This window comes from Fukomys damarensis, unplaced genomic scaffold (assembly GCF_012274545.1).
Source record: "Fukomys damarensis isolate Sample0158 unplaced genomic scaffold, DMR_v1.0_HiC HiC_scaffold_5, whole genome shotgun sequence".
Lineage (NCBI taxonomy): Eukaryota > Metazoa > Chordata > Mammalia > Rodentia > Bathyergidae > Fukomys > Fukomys damarensis.
In genome coordinates, this window is record NW_022900917.1 from 69731534 (window position 1) to 69747657 (window position 16124).

Below are 16124 nucleotides of genomic sequence, written 5' to 3' on the forward strand. Positions count from 1 at the left end.
ACGGCCCAAGTCTGGTTTCTGATCAAAGGCGCTTTATTGGCTCAGCAAAACGATTATATACTGTTATCCCAGGGGGAAGGTTCAGCAAGCTTATTGGACAGTTCAAGCAAATCCTCTACCAATCACATGAGTCATTCAAGCATTTAACCATACAGCAATCAGTATTTTACCAAATGTGGGGAGGGGTAAGTGGGAAGGCGTACATCAGCAATTAACCCTATGCAATCTTTAACTTCACAATCCCTAGGGGCAAGTAGGACAAGGAAATACCACCTGCTTCCTGCTCCAGATCCCGTGACCCTGTGGTTAGCACAAAGGGCTATTCTTTCTGTAAGATTTCCTGTTTGCCCAGGGGCTAGACCTGCCAAAGGTCAGGTATGTAGTCTAGTGGGATTTTTCCACCGAGGCAAAGGCTAAGGTTGAGGGCAGCCATCTTATGCAGGCCCAAGCAGTCTCTCACAGTTCCCCCTTCTCTGTATAAAATTAAGCAAGATTAGGGTGGAGGGCTCATGTCTTAGGCTACTTGATGTGCCTCCGGACCTGGACGTGATGCATAGGTGTTCCAGCGAGTCACGCTGCCCCCAGGTACCGGCATCAAGCTAATCCCGTCGGAGACACCTCCACAGCCTGGAGCAGAGCGAACGACGGCGTTCAGCCATCTGTTCAAATTCTACAAAGCTTAGGGGTTGGAACCCATGGTCACCAGCGGGCTGGCTATTTTCAGGGTCCTGAGAGGAGAGCTGCTGGTAGTGCACTTGTATGGAGTGTTTGGTGGCCTCATCAACCTGGTTCTTAACAAAACTCGTGAGGCGGCGGAATGCCCATGGGCCAAAGGAAATCAACAGCATAAAGCCAATAAAGGGTCCTAAAAGGCTGGGTAACAGGGTGGACAGCCAGGGGGAGGTAGAAAACCAATTTTGATACCAAGATTCGTCCTTTTCCCGTTGCCTCTGCCTTTGTTCGAGGCTTTCCTCAACCCTTCTAATGCTATCATCCACCAGGCCCAGTTTATCTTTAAAAAAGCAACATTCTTAAAGAAGGGGGTTGGGGCCAATGGCAATGGGTTTGAACTGAGGTGGTTCTTTCAAAAGCCTGATGGAAAAGGTGAGACCCGGATCACGGCCGCTGATGTAAAGGCGAAGGCCCCACTCAACCTGACGAGTCCAGTGGTATTGTTTGCCGGGCGTGGTGGTGCACGCCCATAATCCCATAAAACTAGTCTGGATTACAGTGAGCTCCAGGTCGACACCCGTAATCCCATAAACCCAGCCTCTGCAGGGGTTATACCATGGGTTGTGAAGGCTCGACATATAGCTTTCTCTACCTCTACCAATATTTGTAAACCTTGATCTTCATACCAGGACTCATTAAGTTTTACAGGCATCATTACAAAGAGAGGTTGTCTCAAACCCATCACAGAAAGAAAGGAAGTCACCATTTCTGAGAATATACAATTGGTCAATTGACAATCAATATTATTAGTTTCATAAACAATCTCTATGAGCATTAACACAAGACATTATATTAGAGGCCTCTATGCCAACAATATTGAAACTAAGGCTAGTAACTTTGACATCTGACCATAAATGTATTTTTCCCAATGCAGCAGGTTTCCAAATGTTGGTTTGAGGAAAACCTGAATCTGTTTACCAAAGTCCTGCAGATAAGCTTAAGTTTGTGGAATTTAGAAGTGACCAGTCCAAAAACTTTTGAGATGTCTCATTAAATCACCAGTCCCATTAAATCCTCATTCTGGATAAAGAAGGAAAACCTTTTTGCTTTTTGGAATGAAATTTCCACTTGTGCACTGAGACACATCCTGGAGTTTTCTCTGCTGCTTCAGTGTTGGGGTCCCAATCCAGTCTCCTCAGTGGAAACCCAGCTTCAAGCTGCTCAAGGATAGTGATAGGTCTATAAACATATCTGTAACCATAATTAGGTGGAATAGAAGAAAAGGGAGAACACCTAGACCAAAAGGTTATTGTCATAAACAATATGTTGGAAAACCTGCATGGTCAAACAATATGAATACATTTTGTATACCAGAAAAGTAGCAATAATAATACTTATATGAAATCTTATGTACTGTAATGTAGCTTTGTATTAACAGGATCTCCCCCCCCCTTTTTTTTTAAATATTAAACAAGACATATCTTTTTTATAGGGCTATGAAAATTATTTTGGTGGCTCCCATTAGTGAACAAAGATCAGAATAAATTTTCTGAGCAGCTGCTTCTTTATTTACCAACAGGAGCATATCCAAACTTAAAGGTTATATTTAATTATCTTTTAAGTTTTTTATTTGATCCTATAAAGCCAGGTTGTAGAAATCAACAATCTATTTGTATTTGACGTCATTCTGATCAAGAACATACAAACATCTTTGAACATTTAAGACAGACAAACATATAAGACAATTTTAATGAGTGCACTCAGATGGTTTTGGCCAAATGAATTATAAAATCTTTTTGTTATGACTAGTCAAAATTTTTGCAGATCAAAATTAACAGAGATCTCTTGTAGAATTAGGGTTAAAGGAACGAATACTCTTCTTGACTATAAATGTAAACCTTTTATAACAAACTTGAAACCAACAAGCAAACATTTTATAAATCATTTCCATAAACATTCTCTACATTCTTAGGTAAAGACAAGAGGAACATACAAAAACCTTTCATGTTAAAAGTACAACTCTTACTTATAGCTTTTCTAATATTTTTCTGTCTCATTTACTATTAAACAAACTTTAGCTACGAAATATTGACATAAGGTAGGGCTATTGGCCATGCCCTGAGGTAATACTTTCCACAGCGGGAGGCAAAATGGCCGGGCTGGCCGCATTGAAAGCATGTTTTACCCCTGTTTTGGCCTTGGAAGGTGACAAGGGCCTTAGTGATCTTGTGCATAAAAGGATCCGCCTCTGGGCAGAGATTAATCATGTCGTGCAGAGTTTTGGCTTTGGAGTTGTGTTTTAGAATAGCTCTGCAGGTCTCATTAGCATTTTCAAAGGCTAATTGTCTAATGAGGGCGTTGTCTGCCACAGTGGCGGCATCACCGAGGGCACGCTCAGCCTCGGGGCCCTGGATGATCTTTGAGAGAGGTGCTGCCGTGCTGATCAAAGTAGTCAGCGAGCTCGCGACCAATCTGGTCCCATGTAGAAGGCACAATTTTGGGGCAGGTGATAACGAACCAGGGACATACTTCGTGTACAAACAGCAGAAATTGCAAGAGATCTTTCTTTCTAACTTCAATATTACGGTTTTTCAACTGCTTTTTTATATCAGAGATAAATTTAGCTCCTTCACTAACTGCGTTCCCCCTATTCTCGGGGAACTTTGGGACGGCGGCTGTGCCTTAGCTAAGATTTGACTAACCCCAACCCTGCACCACCCGGATGGGGCTTACCTGGTGTCTGACGGGCGGGCTCCGGACTCGTCGTCTCTCTGCCGTCCGATCGGGAGTCGGTAACCTCTGTAAACCACGTTGGGCGCCAGTTGCGGCTCTCTGGGGGGACCCCGTCCCGCGGGGAATAGGAGGTGAGAGCCGCCTCTTATTCGTGGGTCATCAGAGGCCGATCCGATCTTGAATGTCTGTGAAGGAAATCTTTAAGAAGTTAGAGTACACGGCCCAAGTCTGGTTTCTGATCAAAGGCGCTTTATTGGCTCAGCAAAACGATTATATACTGTTATCCCAGGGGGAAGGTTCAGCAAGCTTATTGGACAGTTCAAGCAAATCCTCTACCAATCACATGAGTCATTCAAGCATTTAACCATACAGCAATCAGTATTTTACCAAATGTGGGGAGGGGTAAGTGGGAAGGCGTACATCAGCAATTAACCCTATGCAATCTTTAACTTCACAATCCCTAGGGGCAAGTAGGACAAGGAAATACCACCTGCTTCCTGCTCCAGATCCCGTGACCCTGTGGTTAGCACAAAGGGCTATTCTTTCTGTAAGATTTCCTGTTTGCCCAGGGGCTAGACCTGCCAAAGGTCAGGTATGTAGTCTAGTGGGATTTTTCCACCGAGGCAAAGGCTAAGGTTGAGGGCAGCCATCTTATGCAGGCCCAAGCAGTCTCTCACAAATATGTAGTCTGATTTTGTGGTGTGGAGCACTCTGTAAATATCTGTTAAATTCATTTCTTCAAGAGTTTGATGAGTTCTAGTATTTTGTGGGGTTTTTTTTTGGCTAGTTCACCTATCCTCTTGTGACAGTGGGGTATTGAGGTCCCCCTCTACTATTGTATTAATGCTTATATGATTTTTCATGTCCATTAGTATTTGTTTTATATAGTTGGGTGCACTAGTGTTTGGTGCACAGATATTGATGACTGTCATTTGTTCTTCTTGAAGGGAAGGTAGTTCCCTTTACAAGGATGTAGTGTCTTTCTTTGTCTCTCTTAATCAGTGTTGGTTTGAAATCCACTGATCTGCAAAGACGATAGCTACTCCTGCTTTTTTAAAATTTCTGTCACATTGAATATTGTTTTCCATCCTTTTAATTTGTATATGAATTTCTTTTTGAATGAAATGTGTTTCTTGTATGAAATATATTGTTGGATTCTGCTTCTTGATACATTCTACATTTATTTCTTTTGATTGGTGAATTGAGACTATTAATATTAATGGTTATAACTGATATGTATTGACTTATCCTTGTCATGTTGTTTTGTTTTTATTGGATTCTCCCTGCTTGTGTATAGTTTCATTCTTGCCTGATGGATTCATTCTGTTCGGCTTCCTGGGGTTGTGATCCTCATTGTATTTTCTTTTCCCTTTCTTTCTTTCTTTCTTTCTTTCTTTCTTTCTTTCTTTCTTTCTTTCTGTTTTTCTTTTGTTTTTTTAATACAGGGTCTCACTATGTAGTTGAGACTGACCTGGAACTCACAATGTATCCCAGGATAGTTTTGAACTTGCAGTGATCCTCCTGCCTCAGCCTCCCAAGTGCTGGAATTACTGGCATGTGCCACCATGCCTGGTTCTCATTGTCTTTTCCTAGCATATTGCTTAAAATTTTTTGGAGTGCTGGTTTGGTAGTCATGAAGTTCTTTAGGTGCTCTTTGTCATGAAAGTATCTAATTTTTATATCAATTTTGAAAGATACTTTTGCAGGGCATATCAATCTGGGCTGGAGGTTGTTTTCCTTTAGGGCTTGAAATATGTCACTCTATGCTGTTCTTGCTTTATGGGTTTGTGCTGAGAAGTCTGCTGTAATTCTAATGGACTTTCCTTTGTATGTGATTTATTTTTCTCTAACTGCTTATAGAATTTTGTTCTTCTTTGGGTTTCTGGAATCTTAACTATTGTGTACCTATGTGTAGACTTTTTTTTTAATCACAGCTAGTTGGAGTCCTATATGCCTTACTTATCTGTATGTCAAGTTCTTTTCCACTGTTTAGGAAGTTTTCTGCATTACTTCTAAGAATATTTTTTTATGTCATCTGCACCCTCTCCTGTTACTTCATTGACTCTGATCAGTTTTATGTTTTTCTTCTTTGCATTATCTAGCAGCTGTTGGATTGATTTCTCATGGCCATACTATTTTAAAAAATTTTTTTCCCCTGGTCACTAATTGCAATCCCCTCTTCTATATCTGAAATTCTGTCTTCACATTGGCTCATTCTGCTGTGTAAACTTTCAATGCAGTTTTTAATCTCCTGGACATCTATTTGCATCTGTTTTATGATTCCAGTTGTTTCCTATGTTGGGATTCCATTGTGTTCGTCAGCTCCTCTATTTTTTTTAACTGTGTCTCCTCTAGATTTATTAATCATGTCTTATACTATGGGCAAAACCTCTGCTGTTATCTGAGAAAATATTTCTGATTTCATTTTTTCCAGGTCCTCTTTCATTGTCAGTTCAGGGAGTCTGGGTAGTTGAGTATCAGATTGTTTCATCTCGTTTTCCTTTGGGGTTGTCTTAGGTGATCTGGAAATCTCATTTTCAGACTTATTTATGTATCTTCTCATTTCAACAGATGCAGCCTGAGGTGGATTTGTTGAGGAGATTTTTTGCTCACCCAGTGGTGTTCCATTCTTAGCAAGTCACTGAGCAGCCTTTACTCTGCTGCTCACCAGTTCACCAATGCCTGGGTTCAGAATGGTGGCCTTCTGGACACCTGAGCTGACCAGTTGTCTGTGGGAGGGTCTTCTGGCATGGGCTTGTGCAAACTTTGAATGGTATCTAGGTGTGCCTGTCGCTGGGGCCTCTATGTAGCTGTTGGTCTGAGAGGGCCTTTGGCTGGAATCCCAGTTTCTGTTGTCTGCACAGGTTTCTGGATAGGGTCTCCACACACTTATCAATGGTGTCCTGGTGAGCTTCTGTTGTTGCTTGTGTAGCTCTTTTCCAGGTGGGCCCTGGGTTGTGGCTGATGGTATGGTGGGCCTCTGGCTGAAAATTGTGCACCTGTGCAGCTCTTTTCTAGGTGGGCCTTTAGCCTGGGCCAGTATGCCCGAGCCTCTGGGGTTGGAGTGGAGCCCTGGCTGGGATTTGCCTACAGCCCTGCTGCTCTGGTCCACACAGCTACTTTCTGGTATCTACATTCATTTACTTGGTATGGTGGGCCTCTCTTATTTTTATTTCTTAAGTTTATCATTATGAATGTGTCTTATGAACTTGCTTTATTAGAGAAAATTAGCCTTATATGTAGTGAGTCAGTCTGTTTATCATCTTTCTGTCACTGTCAGCTGTCACACTTCTAGGAAGAAATGCATACACAGTGAAATGTACAGATCTTAATTGTATACCTTTGGGAGATTGAGAGATGCCCTACCTGCATGACCTAGGTAAGACCAAGAGCATTTCTATCACCACAGAAACATCTCTGATGCTCTCTTAAGAGTTAATCCCCACTTCCTCCATGGGAAAATACTGTACTAATTTTCATTCCACATATTAATTGAAATTTCACATTGCCTGGCATGGCAGTGTATGCCTGTGATCCCAAAATTAGGGAAGTTAGGGAAGCTGAATTAGGAAGATCTCCATGAGTTCAAGGCCAGCCTAGGCTACATAGAGAATTTAAGACCATCCTAAACTCCACTGCAAGACCATGTCTTGGGGGAGGGGAGGCAAAAAGTTAAGAAGAAACTTCACATAAATAAAAATTTCACATAATAGAAAATTTTGCATATATAAGACAGAACATACTTCCTTATATCTTGGATCTTTTGGTCAATGTAACATTTTTGAGCTTTAGCCATGCTGTGGCCTGCGTCAGTATTACATTTATGTTGCTGATTAGTATTTCACTGGGAATCACAATGTATTCTTCCATCCTCTTATTGAGGATATTTTATTTTTTATGATATCATATAAAAATGAATACTTTTATTTTTAAAAATTTAGATAAACCACTATGTAAATATGGGGGTAAAGTGGGCTTCTACATCAAATCACAGAGGAAAATTAATTTGTGCTAGATCATAAAACTAAATGTAGAAGCTAAAATCACAACACTTCTAAAAAACCTGGGGATTATCTTCACCACATGGAAAGTAAAGACCTGTCAGATACAACATAAAAATACTAAATATAAAATAAAAAGTGGTCAATTAGACTACACAAGAATAAAAATCTTCATCAAAGCATGCAATTAAGAAAATGAAAGATCACTGTCAAAGTACTGCAAACATTCAAGTGTACTGACAAATACATTTGACAAAGGGATTATGCAAAAAATAATAAAACAAAGCCCCAAACCAACAATAAAAACACATGCTAATAAAAATTTGAAACAGTATTTCACAACAGATTTATGACTAGACAGAAAGGACATGGAAAATATTCAACACTGCTAGTCTTAAAAATGATATATTTTATATTTACATGAATACCTGACCCTCAACAGATGGAGAATATCAAAACCTGATGAGACTGGAGTTACTAGAAGCTTACACTTCATGAACGGGAATACAAAATGACACCATCAGTTTAGAAAATTATTTAGCAATCTTTTGAAAATGTAAAAATATGCAGCTACCCATCAATTCCACTCCTGTGTATTTACACAAGATAAATGAAAACCTATATTGCACTGTTTTGGTAACTTTACGAAGCATGCTTTGAATGAAATACATTTTCACTTGATGTGGTACAGAAATAAAATAAGAGAGGGGAGCCAGCAGTACTTGAGCACACACTGTGTGCAGACCATGTGCTGGGCGGGGTACATTCATCATTAGGGGAGGTATGTGCCTTTCTCAGAAAGAATAACTAATAAATAGCAGATAGGTTTTTTTCTTTTATTCATTAAATATTTAATAAGTTTCTGGTGGTGTTGGGTATTAGTCTGAGTGCCAGGTATATTACATTTTAAAAGAGGGTAAAATTTGTTTGCATAGAACTTAAGTTTGAGTGGGAAGTGTGGAGACACAAAATATCAAATGAATAAATAGATTAAAAGGTGTTTCCTGACAAGAGGGACCACTGTGAAGAAAAAGAGCAGAGGGATACAATTGACAGCAACTGACAGGTAGTAGCGGGTGATCACGGAAAGATTTTCTAAGGCTCTGATGAACTGGAGTTTTGTGAAGATTCTAAAAACTCAATAATTTGAAAACATCAAACAGTTTAAATAGACATACAGAGACATTTCATTGAAAAGGGTACAGAGGTTGAGGACAAGCACATTGTGACTAGCCACTAAGAAAATGTCAGTTCTAACCAGGACAAAGTATGGTGACACACCTTGTGGGATATCTAAGATAAAACATTGTGACCACACCAAATCCTGGAAATGTTGCAGATACACTGTATTACTCATGCATTGCTGGTGGGAACCTAAACTGTTAACAACCAGTCTGAGAAACAACTTGAAAGTTTCCTTAAAAAGTAACACACATTAGGACTGGAATTTAGCTCAGTGGTTCCTCCACCTATCTCACAAACACAAGGTCATGAGTTCAATCCCTGTTACAAAAAAAAAAAAAATTAACACACAATATAGTGCAACTCAACACATATATATCTGGGTGTTTTTCATGGAGAAATTAATAATTCTATTCACATAAACCTGTGTATGAATGCACAGAAATTTTATTTATAAGAGCCGTAAACTAGAGTAATCCAGATGTTCTTCATAAGATGAATGGTTTAAGAAACTACAGTATGTTTATGACCCCCCCCAAAAAAACAAAAACAAAGCACCTATTTATACAATCAATGATGTGGATGAATCTCCAAAACAATATTCTAAGTGAGAAGAGCCAGTCACTAAGTTGCAAGCTCCCTTATCATTTGTATAATATTTTTGGCATGATTTGTTGTTAAGTGAAAAAAAAAAAAAAAACCAACAACACCAAGAACAGAAAAATGTGTAGTAAACCATCACTTACCTAAGAAAGGTGAGAGAATACATACACATAATATATACACGTACCTTATCATACTTAGAAGAAAATGAAAAAAACTTAAAAAGTGATTCCCTATGCAGGAGGAGGAAGCAGAGAGAGGAGAAAACAACAGAAATCTCCAAAAGCATAAAAACAAAAGTAAATTTAGACAAATGGAGTTACATTGAACTAAAAAGCTTCTGAATAGCACATGAAGCCATCTGCAGAGTGAAGAAACATAGAACAGGGGAGTATATTTGCAATCCATCTGATAAGGGATTGATACCAAATATGCATAAGGAATTACAAACTCTCAATTGCCCCCCAAATCCAAGGAAACTGACTTAACAACAGGCTGTAACTGTAAATAGATATTTCTGAAAAGAATAAATAAAAATGACTAACAGGTACACAAAATAATGCTCACTGTTACTAATCACCAGGGAAATACAAACCCAAAACACAAGGCGATATCATCTCACTCCAATAAGAATGGCTGTTATCCAAAAACCTAAAGAGGTAACAAATGCTGGTAAAGATTTGCAGAAACTGCAAACTTTGCACTCTGTTTGTGGGAATATAAACTAAAACAGCCATTATGGAAAACAATATGGAGATTCCTCAAAAGATTAAAAACTCAAACTATTATAAGGTTGGCAGGCTCATTAGTGCTGTATATACAAAGGACATGAAATCAGTATGTCAAGGAGACACCTGAAATATAATGGTCCTTACAACCTTATTCACAGTAACAAGAAATGGGAACAACCAAAGTGCCCATCAACAGATGAATGGATGAAGGAAATGTGGTATGTATTACACAATGGATTACTATTAAGCTGTGAAAATAATGCAGCTCTGCAACCCTGTAGTTTGTGATGACATGGATGAACAAGAGAACATTATGAGAATGGAGACAGGTGCATCATGGGTATTAAGTTCACAGAGATATTTGCAACAAGTTCTATTCTGCTGTTGTGCAGAAGGGCAGCTCTAGATAATAAAGACATTTGGAAAATTTAGAAGAAAGGATTTTGAAAGTTTCTACCATAAAGAAATTACAAATGCTAGGAGATAGATACGTTTAACTTGACTTAAGCATAAAATGAATAGACGCATCAAAATTATATTATAATACATATAATTTTATGTTCTGTGTATTATTTTAAAATAAATTTAATTTTTAAACTGAAAAGATAGAGATCAAAATTGGAAGAAAGATAAAGAGAGTAAGACAAACAGAAGAAATGAAATTGGATAGGAATTTACAGATGAAAACTACCCAAGAGAAATACATGCAATTTCACCGCACTTAGGCAGTGAGTTTATGCATCTCATTTTGCTGAAACAAATTAAAAATGTAGAAATATGTTCAAATACCAATAAACTTTGAATATCTGCTCATTTTTAGTATATTTTAGTTTTTTCACATATATGATTTTGATATCCACATTGTATTTTTAAAGAGTCCTTAAGGTCTTGAGGAAAATATTAAATATTTATGAATAAAAATATGAACTTTGGGCTCTCTTTGGACAGCTGGGGATACAAATGCTTTAGGTTTGGCAGTAAGTTGACAACTGGTGGAACTGGGAGTGGAAGGGGGAGGTGTGGAGCCATTCTTGCAAATCTGTGCATGTCTGAGAATTTTCGTAACAAAATTATCCTGCAGCAGGGAAAGGTGACATGAGAATCAACCAAAGGTCAACAGCACTCTAAACCAAGGGCAAATCTTCCAGCGCCTAGGAAGATGAATATGCTGCTGCCAAAGTGAGCAGGACAGCAGGAAAGTAGAAATAGTCTTTGTACAGAGTGATAAAAATGACTGAATCACAGAAACAGGTAATCACACCAGCGAGTTTCACACCAGGGTGTCGAGCCCGACATGCAAGGATGCAAGTCCCATGATTAGATGCACTCAGAGCTCAGAACAGAATTCATCTCCCCCATTCGGGGCTGTGTATGAAGTGCCTCTGTGTAAAGGAAAAGCAGGAGGTGAGGTTACTGAAAAGGTCAGGACCCTGGACTCTGTCCAGGGAGAGTGGAGGGTTTTATACAAGTGAGGACAGAGACAGTGTGCTGGGGTCTTGCACACATCCAATCCGTGAGCTGTGTGGCAGTTCCCAGGTGTTCCTGCATAATTATGATGTGAAGTATACATGCCTTTTGTACATTTCTTATTTTATATTATCTCCATTCCAAAATGTAAGGGGGAAACAGCAATGATGGATGAACAGTATGTGAAAGGGAGGAAGCCCTGCTCCAGGAGCCCAGCCCAGGCCTGAGAGACTGTGCGGGGCCGAGCAGAGAGAGAGCACAGGCTCCGTAGCAAGCAGTGGGGTCCCCAGGTGTCCGGGTTGGGGAAGTGGGTGCTCTGTGTGATCCTCGTCAGCACTGCTGTGCCTACACGCAGAGTCCCATACTATGCTTGGAAAACTAGTTTCTAAGATACTAACGAATGGATGGGATTTCTTTCTGCACATCTGGAGAAGTGGATCTCAGAAGGGATACAGAAAGGAACCGAAGGAAGCCTTGGAACAGGACTTTGAAGAACGCTTCATTCTCAGCTGTCTTCCATAGGTGGCCTGCTCTTTCATTCCACAAACTTCTCCAGTTTTGGAAGTAGGGACCTGGGTGTGGATGGCTGGGGTCAAGATATTATGGAAAAGAGCATGGAAAGTAAATTTTCATTTCTTTACCAAGGCATTGTAAATTCTGCCGTTCTTCAGATGAAATGCTGGTTTGAAATGAGTCCCTGCTAAGTGGAGTCACTGCAGAGAAGTGAGGGGCTGTGTGAGAGCTGCAGGTGGGTGGTCGTGGAGGCACCAGCCAGCAGCAGCACCACTGGGCAGCAGGAGAACACCTCAGTGCAGAGGTCCAATCATGCAGTGATGAACAGGCCTGGCCCCTTATGGCCAACGTGCCACGAATACAAGACTGTGGCTAGAAATTTCCAGTTCCTGATTTTGCCTTCTAAAGCATACCATCATGGTCTTCTGTCAATCTACAGAGATGAGAAAAGATCCCACTCAATTACAGAAACCACCCACACAATCGGTATCAAATGAATATCAAAGACCAGAGCTCTTACAAGGCTCCAGGTGGTGGCATTTTTGCATGTCCTTTCATTTAAAAGTTTCCCCCTGAAAATGTCCTGCTGGACACTATATGTGTGCTGTGTTCTTGGCTAAGGTGATGACGATCTCACTTCCTCCTTTTTCCTTTTTCCTACTTTTCCCCACACCCCAAGAGCACAGTTTCACTTCTCCTGGTCACACTGGGCCTCCGGATGTGCAGTGTTGTCTGACCTGATGCTTTCTGTCCCACTCCTGTGCACAGGACTTGTCTCCGCATTCCTCAGCTAGATGACCAGCCACACACACAGTCTTTCCTCTGGGAAGTGTGCTTTAATACCACCAGGAAGAGTAAGCAGCAACCGCCTTTGTGTTTCCGGAACTACTTGCATGACATCATCAGCATAATTGTTGCCATGGTGATGTGCACCCACCCACTATTGTGTAGAAATTAAGATGGAACCCAGCTTAGTTCTCTGCTCTGTTAATTACTCACTTTGTGCTTTTTAGCAAGTTCCTTAAAGTCTGAATCACTTTCACATTGCTAAGACAAAATCCCCAGTACCCACAGCTTATTTTGGTTCACGTTTTCAGTCTGTGGTTGGCTGGCAGGGGCAGAAGGTGAGAGTGGAAAGGCATGGGAAGGAAAGCTGCTGTCGTGGCGGTGGCCTTGAAGCAGGGACAGGAGGCAGGAGCTGTGAGGAAGACGTGCCCTTCTAGATCGCCCCCGTGTGGACCACTTCCCAACTGCAGGTCAGCTGAATGGCCTGGTGGTCCAATCGCCTTCCAAAGGGCCAACTCTAAGCACATGCGAGTTTGGGTCATTTGATCTAAGCCACAACACTCAATCTCTTACAGATGCAACATAAATACCAAGTGTAAAGGAGAACTCTGGTAAATAAGCAGCTCAGCCTCTAAGAACAACAGAGCTTCTGTCTTTGGTGTTGGAGCATAATCCTGCTTTCTTCTCTTCAGTCTCTGAAAGGTGGATGAACGGTGGCAATTGCCTGGAGTAACTGGGCTCTGACTCCTCCTGTGGGCTGCAGAAAGGAAACTCTTCAAAGGCAAGCAAACAGAGCAATTTCTTGTAAGACAACCTCAGGTGGAGCCACACCGACCAACAACTAAAACTCAGCCCCCAGATATCCTGTCTCTGACTTTCCTGTGTTTGCTTGGCATCTTAATGTCAGGGTCTGCACAATTTTCTCTCCCCTCCAGGAGAGACAGGAGGCCAACAAGGTTCGGTACAACTGGAGAACTGTGAAATGAGCTGAAAAGTTGTGAAGCTGGTAAGTAGTTTAGGGATCCACTTTCCTAATAGGCCTCGTTTTCTATTAATAAAATGAGAGGAAATGCCTGAGTTCCTCCTGAAGCAGTCATGCCTCCCTTGGGAAAAGTTAGAGTTGAGCAAATTAAGTGACATTGCTTTCTCCTTAAGAGAGGGGATGGGGGGCATCTTTCTGGCAAGTAGGGCAGCCAGGATCCTGGATGTCTGAAGAGCTGGGGTCAAAATTTTCTCCTGGGAGGAGGAAGGGCTTCCGCGGGGCAGGAGCTGAGCAGGGCTGGGGAACCCAGAGGCTAGGGCTCAGGGGAAGGAAGCCCTGCGTCCCCTGTTCAGGGATAGGGACCACTCACCAGCATCTGGGGACTTCCTCCTCAGTGTTAGGCTTGGGTCAGGGAAGTTGTCCAGGCCTCTCCCAGCCCACTACCACGCTCAGTCAGGTTGGGCTGAGGAAGCCACTGCCTTCAGGAGCGGGAGGGCCAGGCTGCCCTGAGCCTGGTGGCCCATTCAGTGAGGGGAGACTCAAGGCTGCACAGCAGGACCCTGGGGTGTGCCCCTCTCCCTGAGCAGACATTCCTGGGGCTCCATAAGCTGCAGGTCTGCTCAGAAGGCATTATCACAGATTTGTATTCCAAGAGGGCAAAGACTGGGAAGGCCTGATCATCCGCACTGCCTTCCTCATCCCTAGTAATTGTGATCCTGTTGGGATGAAAGTGCCACTCTCGTCCAGATCTGGGCATTAGAGAAGAAGAAGATGAGAGAAAGAGAGAAAGAGAGAGAGAGAGAGAGAGAGAGAGAGAGAGAGAGAGAGAGAGATTTTCAGGTTTAAAACAAAAGAAAACTGAAACACTTTAAACAATGGCAGAGCCTCTCTTGACTACAAAACCACCCCAAAAGAACACCAAGCAGTGATACTTACAGCCGAGGAAGGGGAGAGAGAAGTAGGAGCTTAGCCTGGCCTTCTGGGGGCTGTGGTGTTACAAGGGTGGGGGAAATACGGCCGTTTCTGCAGGCCACAAAAGTGTCTCAGGCACACCGGCCCTTTCCCTCTGTCAGGGTGCCCAGGAGACTCAAGGAGCTGCCATGTGCCCCACCCCCCAAGTCTCCCAGTGGAGAACAATCAGCAACTGCTCTTCAACTCTGCCCCTCGGTGACCTCTCCTCAGGCTCCGTAATACCAAGGGACTCCCAGGCTCTCCCGGGAGTGACCAACAGGCTCTGGTTCACACCCACTTCCCACAAATACTTCTCTTTTCCGGAACTGAAGATCCTCTCAAGTTGCCATTTTACATTCCCTGACTGGCTTGGTAGGGAAGGAATGGAAGGAGAGGTTAGGTAAAGGGAGGGAAGGACCTGAACCCCGCTGAGCAAGGCCAGTGCAATAGAGTAAACTTAACTGTGTCCCCACTCATGTGCAGGGGTGTTGGGTGGCAGGAGTGAAAGTCCAGTTGCTGTGTTCATCCCCAGACAAACACTGTGCTGCCTTTGGCAAATTACTCATCCTCTCTGCACCTCCATCCCTTCACGGATAAATGAGGGATTGTGAAGCCATCTCTTCCTTCTGGGCCATGGGCATTGAGTGACACCATGTGTATAATTGCTAGCACAATCAGCGCCTAACACTGACAGCCGGCCATTATTGGCACCCAGGAAAAAGTAACGGCAGTGAAGCCATTGTGGTTGAATTAAGCCAGTGGTACTGAGTCCAACTCAGAAAGCCTGAACTTCCTTTTCTCTCCCGTGGAGCTGGAGAGGGGCCACATCTCCCTCAGATGCATTAGAAATCTGTGTGGTGCAGTGGCCATCAAGAAAGGACTGCAGCACTGAAATCAGACTGCTGAGGTAGCCATCATAGAAGAGAGGTAACCAGGCCTAGAAGAGAGAACGATACTCTGAGCTTTTTCCATATTTGCAGTCGAGGAACTGAATGTGCCCACCAGACAGCTGTTGGTGGGATGAAATACAGGGTATCTGTCATGCTGGACACTAAAGACCATGTGGTGAATTTCCTCCTCTGCTGCTGAGGACCTCATTTCTAAGCACACAGTGATTGACACTGCTTTCCAAAAGAATAAGAAGAACCCCCACCTTCACAGCCCCTGAGGGCCTGGTACTCGAGGACCCACCTGGACATGTGTGGTGGTCCTTTTCCAAGTTGATGGACAGCATTAAGTACCCAGGGTCTCCTGCTGCCAGCTCCGGGGACAGATGGCAGTCTTGTAGCACTGCCCTTCCAGAGGCTACATCGTTAGCAGACAGCAAAAAATGCAAATCAAGACATGTGTGGCTTTTGAAATGGCTTTATCAACTGTCACCCTGGGATGCTGCAAGACATCTAGCAAACTCAGAGCAAGTATGCCAAAAAATTCTCAACAAAAGTTTTATAAATGCCTAAGAGTGATAGCTATCTCATTTCAGGTAAGATTACTGACTAGTTG

General features: G+C 42.3%; 1 long non-coding RNA gene across 1 annotated transcript; it reads left to right on the forward strand.

Annotated features, from left to right (window-relative positions):
- The first annotated feature begins 12919 nt into the window (after positions 1 to 12919).
- On the forward strand, positions 12920 to 13539 carry LOC104853306. Its single transcript, XR_777752.1, has 3 exons — positions 12920 to 13158; positions 13264 to 13299; positions 13381 to 13539. It is a non-coding gene; the product is annotated as an uncharacterized LOC104853306 (long non-coding RNA).
- The last annotated feature ends 2585 nt before the right edge of the window (positions 13540 to 16124 follow it).